At 43.6% G+C, this 10,923-nt stretch overlaps 1 long non-coding RNA gene across 1 annotated transcript; it reads left to right on the top strand.

Annotated features, from left to right (window-relative positions):
• The first annotated feature begins 13 nt into the window (after positions 1–13).
• On the top strand, positions 14–7,089 carry LOC113832523. Its single transcript, XR_003479818.2, has 2 exons — positions 14–4,039; positions 6,217–7,089. It is a non-coding gene; the product is annotated as an uncharacterized LOC113832523 (long non-coding RNA).
• The last annotated feature ends 3,834 nt before the right edge of the window (positions 7,090–10,923 follow it).

The raw sequence follows: 10,923 nt of genomic DNA, 5'->3' as shown, positions 1-10,923 counted from the left end.
GTTAAGGCAGAAACGCTGTTGCCAGGTGTGGAGTTGCACGCCTTTAACCCCCGCACTAGGGAGTCTGAGGTAGGTGGATTTCAGGGAGTTCTAGGCCAGTCTGGTTCCTCCCCCACTCTATCCAATATAAGCCTAAAAGGGGGTGAATGTCCCTAGTTATCTTACTCTGGTTCTCTGGAGAGAAAACCAGGTCTACTGAATGACCATAGGGAGAGAGAGGCCTGTGTTTAGTTGGTACTGGTACCCTGCTGGGCTAGGTGGATGCAACCAAAGCTGCCTGAGGAGCTTTGCAGCATCTTGTAGACAGGAAGAACAGGCGAGATACCACGTTGAGCAAAGGCAGATAGATACAGGGAAGAAATCTGTTAAGGTGGGATTGATTGACACATGGCTGAGAAGCAGGTTTCTGTGGGGTGCACCTCTAGGTGTTCCAGCCAAGATCAGGATAGCATTGACTCACTCTAGCTTCCAACTTTCTCCTGCACTGATGAGCCACACCTCTTGTTTTTACCACATTCCTTGTTCTCTTATTCATGTCCAACTTCTGGGGACTGAGCAGAGGCCAGGGTAGTAACAGAGCCCCTCCCAACACTTGTGGGCGTAATGAACTAAAGCATTTGGGTGCTAGCCCTTCCCATGTTATGTTTTCTAACTTACTGTTATCAACATATATTTTGGGGTGCTGGGGAGACGGATCAGTGGTTAAGAGTCCTGGTTATCCTTTTAGAGGATCGGGGTTTGGCTATCAGCACCCACATAGAGGCTCACAACCTCCTGTGACTCCACTTCCCTGGGATCTGATGATCTCTTCTTGTCTCCCAGGGCACCAGGCATAAATGTGGTGCACATTCATACATGCAGTCATACACATAAAATGAGAACAATCCCTTTCTGTTCTTCTCAGGGAGGAGACAGTATGTGTCATTCTTAATTCCTGTTGTAGCTTAAATTGAAACTTCTCCCATTGTCTGGAGCCCTCCTCCAAGTGGAGGAGGAGAGTGTCCTCAAATTCATTGCAGCAGGAACTGGCTTAGGTGGCACCAGCTTTGTCTTCGGATGGAACAGTACACCCACGAAAGGAAAAATGACAGAATTTGCATCATAAATCAGAATAGGACCTGGGAAATGCTGCTGCTGGCAGCTCCAGCCATTGTAGCTTATGCCAGCATCATTTTCTCCAGGAACATTGGCCAGCGAGCTGTGCTGCCATTTGTTGCTGCCACTAGAGTCACTCCAGCTGCTGGTGGCTTCACTAACTGGATCCAAGTAGCCTCAGGGAGGTGACTGATCCAAGACTGACCACCAGTCCCTGACAGAGGAGTCTCATGTCAACCTGTTTACTATGACTGTCTTAACACAGGTTCTCCTCTACATTATTTGGGCGTTGTGATTGTTAGATTAGTAAAAGGCAGATTTAGAGAGACAGATGGTGGAAGGGAAAAAGGCTTGCTCTGACCATAGGTGGACCATGTTCATTCCTGGTGAGGGAGCATCTTGTCACCCACATGTATGGTGCCCAAAAGGCCCACAGAGGAAGATGAGATGCAGCCCCTTATAGGGTCAAAAATGGCTTTCACAGTCCGAAAGGGACGCTGGGAAGTGTAGCCTTCCAGCAGGAAGCTATCACCCCTAATGCTGAGAGGATATAGAAAATGCAGGCCCGAGGTATGACAGCTGTTTCTGCTGATTGGTAGAGGGGGTCCCGTGCCCATTGGAGAGGGGTCTTTAGTCATGTAGCAGGGGGGAGTCTTAACTTGATCAGCTTTCAGGGTGGATCAGGTGATTGTCATCTTATATTGCTGGAGAGATTTGGAAGATGATTATTAGAGGGCTGTAGGCAGCTGATTTGGTTACAAAGTAAAGCTGAGAGATTTCCCAGGAAAGTTGAGAGACCGGGAGGGCCAGAGGTGAGAGGAAATGGGCACAGAGGTGACTCAGGGTGACAGTGACTAGTCCCATTGCCAAGTGTGTTGGACCATGAGCTAGCAGGAGTAACAGGAGATACAGAGCATCAAAGGAGGGGAACAAGAGAAAATAGAAGACCAATGTAATGAGCTGTGTCCAGCTCAGGGTGGAAGGGATGAAGTCCCCTTTAGCCTGTTGCTCTGCAGCATCTAAAAGGTCTTTTAGCAGATGTATCGGCACCACGTGTGGAGCTGTTGTAAGTGAGAGCATTGGGAGAGCTTGCGTGGGGCATTTTATTTGTGCATAGAGGGAAGTTCTGTAAGTAAAACATTTAAAGTATGAGGTAATGAGCAGGAAGGAGGGCAGTACAGCAGCAGTCACGGAAGGAACTGGTCCTGAAGGAGGTCAAGCTCATCTGTGGTGAACTGATGCAAAGGCGGTTCCAGTCCAGATGTTTCAGTTCCGAGTCCCCCAACAGTGTTCAAGAATGGCAAGAAGAGCCAGGCATTGAAGGCGCACGACTTTAATCCCAGCACTCGGGAGGCAGAGGGAGGCGGATCTCTGTGAGTTTGAGGCCAGCCTGGTCTCTCAGTAACTGTTTTAAGGTTGACAGAAGGGTGATGAGGAGAGCAGCAGTTGGAGCGCCTCAGAGGATGTTCCATCCAAGGAGCCATGAGAAACTTCACAGTTGGCAAAGATCCAGAACGTAAGTCAGGAGGTAAAAACTGCTCAACTTAGTGGGGATATTAAGGGACAAAGAGGAAAACTTTCACATCAAGAGCAACACAAGCCGGGTGTTGGTGGCACACACCTTTAATCCCAGCACTTGGGAGGCAGAGGCAGGCAGATCTCTGTGAGTTCAAGGCCAGCCTGGTCTACAGAGTGAGTGCCAGGACAGCCTCCAAAATAATACAAAGAAACCATGTCTCAAAAAAAATAAAAAAAATAAAATAAAAATAAAAAAATTAAAAAAAAAAAAACGAGAGGGGGGCAACACGAGTTAAATGTGGACAACTGGCAGGACCATGTTCTGTAGAAGGATAAGGTGACTGTAATTAGCTGTCTGTTAGGTCAGACTCTTAAATAAGGAACAACCTCCTGGAAACTTTGTAAAGAAGTCAGTTAAAGTTGGCACCTAAGGAACAAATCTGACAGAATGTGTCTAAGTGGTAGTCCTTGCTTTCACAAATGATAAACTTTGTATGTTTGTTTCAACTATTAACAATACCAGCTATTATTTAATGAACAAAAGCAGAGTATCTCAAGTAAAACTAAATTTTTGGTTAGGAACAATTTGCTAAGGTAAAATTTTTAAAAATTAGGACTATTTCCTTAAGTGATCATATCTAGAATTTGAAAACATGACAATATATATTTTTGCTAAAATCAAATTGTAATACCTATACTTCAAGATTATATGTAAATATATTTTATATTGTCAGGCTGTGTAAAGAGACAATTTTCTTCTAAGTTGTATTCCCCAGAAAGAAATTATTTTCAATTTAAAAAGTATACTCCCAGAGACAATGACTGCCTTGATTCCTCCTCAGTAGGCATGTGTGGTGATATATTATTTATGATTTATTCACGTTCAGACAATTAGTCTCTAGCCAGGACAGGATTGCTTCAATCTGGGTAGAGGTGAGAGCTACTGGCTTGGATGCTTTGCTTCTCAGATCTTTCAGCTTGAACCCCAATGTCAGTCACTGGGTTTTTATTATTCATGTTACAAATTGGTGCCCAACGTAAAGGTATGAAATGAATTCACAAAAAAGCCACTTGAATTCATTGGCCCAGGCCCAGACCTGAACTGCAGGCAATCCCTGCCTGGCCAACGAGGTTTTCTTTTGTTTTCTCCCCAAGTCCTTGAGTGAGTTTGACATTTTTCTGTTGCAGCCTCTTTGCAGCAAAAACTACAGGCATTTGGGCTCCAAACCCCACAGGAGTTAGCCACTTTGGCACATCCCCCTGGCTCTTTGGCTTCTTTTCTCCCGGTGGATTGTGGGCTTTCCCTAGACCTCCTTGAGCCCTCTCTCCGGCTGCTGTCAAACTAGAGGCAGCCTTGAAGCCTTCTCAGGCTTCTGTTGTTATAATCAGCAGCAACTTCACACATCCATCAGCAGCAGCAGATTTGGTAAGACCATTGGGAATTCTTCGTTAGTTGTCTCTCTCTCTCTCTCTCTCTCTCTCTCTCTCTCTCTCTCTCTCGTTTTTTGAGACAGGGTTTCTCTGTGAAGCCTTGGAGCCTGTCCTGGAACTTGCTCTGTAGAGCACTTTGGCTTCAAAGATTAACAGAGATCTGCCTACCTCTGCCTTCCAAGTGCTGGGATTAAAGGTGTGAGCCACCAACACCGGGTAGGCTATTGGGAATCCTTACAGGAAGGAATAAGTTTAAAAAGAGAGGTTTTTTTTTTTTTTTCCCCACATTAAAAATGGGAAACACAGGGCTGGAGATATGGCTCAGCCATTAAAGGCTAGGCTCACAACCAAAAAATGGGTAACACAATTACAATGGAGAATGTAAGGCCTCTATATCACTATGAAATGAATGATTTCAAAATGGAACAATCAGTTTAACTGGGATTGACATACTGTTAATTACCATCTTGATAATTCTTGGTTTATCTCTAAAAAAGTTGGTTGATATGAGTGTCAAGATGAAGTCCTTAGAAAAACTTATGAAAGCAGATCATAGAGATATTCAGACCCAGACAAAGGAATTCATTGGGAAACCAAACTCAGCATTGCATTCTAGGGTTAAAAGGGAATTCAAGGGCTTAAAAAAAAAACCAACTTTAATATATTCAGTAACATTGCAGGAGGTGTCAAATGATAGAGGTTCTATGAGAGCTAATTGGAAGCCTGTGACAATGTTAGATTTAGGGAAATTCAAGGAAGCAGTAGGCTCGTGTGGCTTGCATTCGCCATTTGTGAAGTAGATGATAAGCACGTGGTCAGTTTGTAATAGAGTTATTGCTATTGAATAGACTTGATGAAAGCTGTTTAAAGCCTGAACTACGATTCCAATGGACTTCCTGGTTCAGGGAAGAGGCTAAGAATATTGAACAACAGGCTAAAGCTAGAGGTATAGATATCTCTCAAGATCAAATCTTAGAGAAGGAGATTATGCTACTTTAGAAAGGCAATGTCTACATGATGATCCCTTCTTGGGTTTATGCCATGCTGCAACTTTGAATGCTTGGGACAGAATTGGAGAAGTAGGAAGGAGAATTGAGTCATTTACAAAAGTTATACAGGGCTCAAAGGAAGCATTCAGGGATTTTATACGAAGACTGACAACAGCAGTAAATAGAATGATACCAGATTCAGAAACTAGACAAATAATATTTGAATCTCTGGCTTTTGAAAATCCTAATTCTTAATGCAAAAGAATAATTAGGCCTTTAAAAGTAAAGTCGGGCTGGAGAGATGGCTCAGAGGTTAAGAGCACTGGCTGCTCTTCCAGAGGTCCTGAGTTCAACTCCCAGCAACCACATGATGGCTCACAACCATCCGTAATGAGATCTGGTGCCCTCTTCTGACCTGCAGGGATACATGCAGACAGAATACTGTATACATACATACATAAATAAATAAATAAATAAATAAATCTTAAAAAAAAAAAGTAAAGTCAGAGTCAGGTGGATCTCTGTGAGTTCAAGGCCAGCCTGGTCTACAGAGCGAGTTCCAGGATAGGCCCCAAAGCTACAGAGAAACCCTGTCTCAATAAAACCAAACAAACAAACAAACAAACAAAAAAAAAAAGTCAGCACGTTTGGAGGATTGGATTCGAGATATAATTAATATTGGAGCTCATGGTCATGATGATGATATGAGAGGTGATTTCAAGAGGTTTAAAGAAAAATAGAAATGTCAAATGTTTTAATTGTGGCAAACAGATTTGCTTGAAAAGGGGTTGTACATAGGGCATTCCTAGAAACAATGCTCTCTCTAAGATAATCCAAAAGGAACGTCCGTCCACTCCAGATTATACAGAAGGTGTGGCAAAGGCCGGCACTGGACTAATAATGAATGTAGATCAAAAAGAGGCATTCAAGGTAATACTTTGCCTTTGGGAAATGCCTTAAGGGGCCTCTGGAACTCCACTCTGCCAAATCCAGCTCAGTGGTTTCCTGTCATCATGGAAACTCCTTCCCAGAGCAATTAAAGAACCTAATGCCTGCTGTAAGAAAACGTACTGCTCTGGATGACCGAAGAGCTTTGGAAGATAAAACAAAAATTTCAGGAGAAACCACAAATCAAATTGATAAGGAACCTCCCAAAGTTAGGGTTTTGTTTCTGTCTTTTCAGGAACATGAAAACAAACATCTTGAAGAATTTGAGACCTTTGGACAAATCAGCATCCAAAGAAGAAGGGAGATCTACCCAGAGAAAATGACCAAGAAAAGGAAGAATCTGATGTAATGAGATCTCCGAAGTCTCCAAAAAGAAGATGGAATCCCAGCCGGGCATAGGTCAGGGATGCCTTTAATCCCAGCACTCGGGAAGCAGAGGCAGGCAGATCTCAGTGAGTTTAAAGCCAGCCTGGTCTACAAAGTGAGTTTCAGGACAGCCAGGACTGCTAACACAGAGAAACTCTGCCTCAAAATACAAAATAACAAAACAAACAAAAAGAAGAAGATGGAACCCCACAGATGGCAATTCCACCAGGACTATGATAACACCATTAAGCTGAACAACTCCACCTAAAGATTGGTTTTCGATTATAAACTGCTCAGAACAATTTCTAGGAAACCAACTGAAATGATCCAATCTCACAGATATTGCTCAGAAAAATTTCCAGAAGGTCATCTGAGATGATCCAGCCTTACAGACACGGCTCAGAATGATTTTGAGGAGGCTAAATGAGATGATCCAAACTCATAGACCACTCTAGCATGGACTTCAGACAAGCCCTGCACTTTCCCTCTATGCAGAGACGGGAAAAAAATGATACAGCTTGACAGTTAACCCAAATTTTTCTTTTCAGGATCCCCTAAAGATGCCATCGCCCCAGACAGCAGGAAGCAACTTTAAGAACATGATGCCTGCATTCCCAAGAGGTGGGGTGGGTGGTTTTTGGTCAATCATTGGGTTATGGATTTTTTGTCATTGTTTAAGGGGATTGGTTACAAAAATGTTGTTGGTTACAGTCAGGAATAAAGCTGAACAAAGGGGATTAGATTCAAGGTTTTTGTTTTTTTTTTTAAAAAGGATACAGATATGATAGGTTAAAAAAAGGGTAGATTATTGAATCTATTCTGAAAACAAAAAAGGGAGGATATAGATTTGATAAGATAAAAGGTAGATTATTGAGCCAGGCGTTGGTGGTGCGCGCCTTTAATGCCAGCACTCGGGAGGCAGAGGTGGATGGATCTCTGTGAGGTTGAGGCCAGCCTGGTCTCCAGAGCGAGTGCCAGGATAGGCTCCAAAGCTACACAGAGAAACCCTGTCTCAAAAAACAAAAAAAGGAACTTTCTTTGTAGACCAGGCTGGCCTCAACCTCACAGAGATCCATCTACCTCTGCCTCCCACATTCTGGGACTAAAGGCAGGGACCTGGCTCTCCTATGTTTTCTTGCAAAGATTTTACAATTAAATCTTCAGTTTGCCTGGAATTGTTTTGCCATGTGGTCTGAGATTCATTTCCTGAGCCACCAACAATGTTTAATGGGTAAAAGTGCTTGTCACCTGTCCTAGTAGTTTGCTTTTCTGCTGCTGTAACAAACACCATGACCAAAAGCAACTTGAGGAGGAAAGGGTTTATTTGGTTTATATGTTAAGGGGGAAGTCAAGGCAGGAACCGAAGCAGACGCCATGAGGAAATACTACTTACTGTCTTGTTGGCTGTTCAGGTTGACAGCCAACATTGGCGATTACAGTACTTTGCAAGCCTAATGAGCTGAGTTCAGTCCCTGGAAGCCATGTGAAGATAGAAGGAAAGAACCAACTTTTAAAAGGTGTCCCCGACCTCCACACTTATTGTGACACATGCTCATGTGCATGGACACCTCCCATTGCTTGTGTACACACACACACATGTCCTCATCATCATAAATAAAATGAAAAATTTTTAAATATTAATTTTCTACCATAGTAGTGTCTTACTGACCTAATAACCATTTTTAAAAACTACCATAGATGGAAGCAGAAAGACCACACCCTTCCTGCACTGCACTTCAGCTGGTCTAGATTTGGGGATTTCTTTTGGTTACACTGATCTCAATTTTGTCATTTACTTACCTATTTATTGAGGCAGAGTTTCACTCTAGTCTGAGCTGGCATGAACCTTGCTATGTAGATGAGGCTGGATTCAAACTCATGAACATCCTAGCTCTGCTTCCCAACTGCTAGGAGTATAAGTCTGTGCCACCTGCCTGGCTCTTTGATGGCATTTTTAACGGTACTATTTCATTGTCTGGAAAACTCCATAACTCACTGGAAGCTTTTGGCTTACTTTTAACTCAATACTTTTTTTCCTTTTTCTTTTCCTTACTTCCCTGTTTTCTTTTCTTTCTTCCTTCCTTTCTTTCTTTCCTTCTTCTTCTTCTTCTTCTTCTTCTTCTTCTTCTTCTTCTTCTTCTTCTTCTTCTTCTTCTTCTTCTTCTTCTTCTTTTGCTTGTTTGTTTTGAGACAGGATCTTGCTATTTAGGCCAGACTAGTCTTAATTTCATTAACTAGCCCATGCTAGTCTCAAATCTGTAGTAATTCTACTGTCTCCTGGGATTCTAAGCCATTGTGTCTGGTTTAATTCCAATTTATCTCCCAAGCTGTCTCTTCCTATCCTAAATATAACATTTCCTACCCCACCAGTTGGTCTTCAGTGCTCCTTTCTTGGTTGGGTTGTGGGGATGTTTTGTGTATTGTAGAGTTCTTCTGTGGAATCAAGGTCAGTAGGGGCTTTTTCTGCAGACTGTAAAGTGGTAGCTCCAATCCAAGAACAGGTCGTTTCATGAGTCAGAGCTTCTAGGGGAACTATTTCCTCTTCCTTCCTTTCTTCTTCCTCTCTTCCTCTTTCTTTCTTTCTTCTTTCTTCTCTTACTATGTATACCTGGCTAGCCAATTGTGTATTGTGTGCCACAGGATCTGGGTGACTGTTTTCAACTGTTGTAGCAATCTCAGGACTCACAGAGCAGCAGTGACACCATATACACACATGTGAGAGGAATGAGGTTGACGAGTCTCTCCTTACAGGGAAGATTGACCTCTTTTCCATTCCACGATGGAGGCATTTTTTTTCTTTCTTCCACACATTGTCCTGTACTCAGCCTCTTAATTCTTGAGATAATCTAAAGATTTAAGATTGTTCTTAAATTCTGTGTATGTATATATGTATGTCCATGTGTGGGTATGTGTATATTAGCGCAGGTACCTGAAGAGGCCAAGGAGGGTGTCAGATCCCCCAGGAGCTGGAGTTACAGGTAGTTATGAACCACCTGGTGTTCATTTTGGGAACTAAACTCAGGTCCCTTGCAAGAGCAGGATGCTGTCTTAACCATCTTTCTCACTCTCTGGAGGTAATCTAAATCCTCAGTAAACCTTCCCAAGGAAGATGTTTGGGGACACGCCCATGATAGGCAAACCCGGATGATATCATTTGCCAACAAAAACTTCAGTTTATGACAGAACTAATCTGGTCTAGAGATTTGCTGCCCAACAACAAAACACAGGCTCAGGCCCGAGTAAAGGGAAGGGCTTGGTAGCCAGGGGTTGGTCAGCTGTGGCCCCAGGGAAGGAAGTTCTGGTCCCAGCTATGGGTGGATGGGCTAATCTGGCCTTCCTCCCACCTCGTCCAAGAAGAGGGGTTAGAGTCAATAGCCACATAATTGTGACTCCGGAAAGAGAAAGCACAGGAAAAGGGCAGGAGAACAGAAGCTAATATGGTACTGATACCCTGGTGGGAGCGGCCTGTGAGGGAATGCAGGGGAAAGGACTGGCCAGCAGTGACAGTCATGTTTGCTTTCTCCTAATGAATGTGGTTTCCTTACAACCCCCCTGCTGATTCCCAGCTGGTCGACTCAACCATAACAACACGTGGCCTGCCCTGCCCAGGCCAGGAACTGAGACTCAGTGCCTCCCAAGGAGGGTCTGGTTTCATCTGCAGCCGGGCTGCCCTTCCGCTCACTGGTCTTGTGCATGGGAGGGAAGGGACAGCACCTCAAGCTGTGGAGACAGCTGGGCTGGGGGAACAGCCAGGACCTGGCTGCCATGGGCTTGCCTGGTTGCGTATTCCCACGGCCTTTCATAGAGGGCAGTGGCCTCCTGATGGAGCTGCTGCCTCTCAACCAAGTGTGAGTGTGGAGACCTCAGTCAAAGAGCTCTTATTTGGTGGGACTCACAGAGCAGCGATGATATGAAGGGACATCTGTGAAAAAGGGGGGAGATTAATGAACCTCTCTTTGTCCAGACAAAATATACAGGTGTGTTTGGCCCCAGGCTCTCCAGGGATCTGGAAACAGCTAGGTTGTGTCTAGAGCCTTAGTTACATTATTGTCTTCCTCTGGATATTTGCATTGCTTCCTTCTTTGGGAGACTCTTCTGTCTTCCACAAATGATTATTTTCACCCCCTCTCACATCTGTTTCAGTGGGCATCCATCAAGCAGGTACTATGCCTTCTATAAACAAACACTTATATACCCTGGGAGCATTCCTCAAGGCTAAGAGGTTTTGTTGTACAAATATTTTGAAAACTTGAATGCCCTAGAGTTGACACTTTTCTCTGATTTTTCTTTCAGTTAAAAAATATGTTGTTGTTTTAATTAACTTATTAATTTTTTCCTGCCTCTACCTCCCAAGTGCTGGGATTAAAAGTGTACCTATACCACATGCCTGGATCCTAATTAATTAATTGTTTGAGACCTTGTCTCAGTAGCCCAGATAGGCCTCCAACTTGCTCAGTAGCTGAGCAGAACCTTGCTCCTTCTGCCTTCATTTCACAAGTACTGGGGCTGTGGGTGTGTGCCACCATAGCTGCTGTTTTAAGCTTTAAGCATCAAAAAGTTTCTTTTGAGACAAGGT

The sequence above is a fragment of the Cricetulus griseus genome, unplaced genomic scaffold (genome assembly GCF_003668045.3).
Source record: "Cricetulus griseus strain 17A/GY unplaced genomic scaffold, alternate assembly CriGri-PICRH-1.0 unplaced_scaffold_110, whole genome shotgun sequence".
In the NCBI taxonomy this organism is placed as follows: Eukaryota; Metazoa; Chordata; class Mammalia; order Rodentia; family Cricetidae; genus Cricetulus; species Cricetulus griseus.
This window is presented reverse-complemented; position numbering and strand designations above follow the sequence as displayed.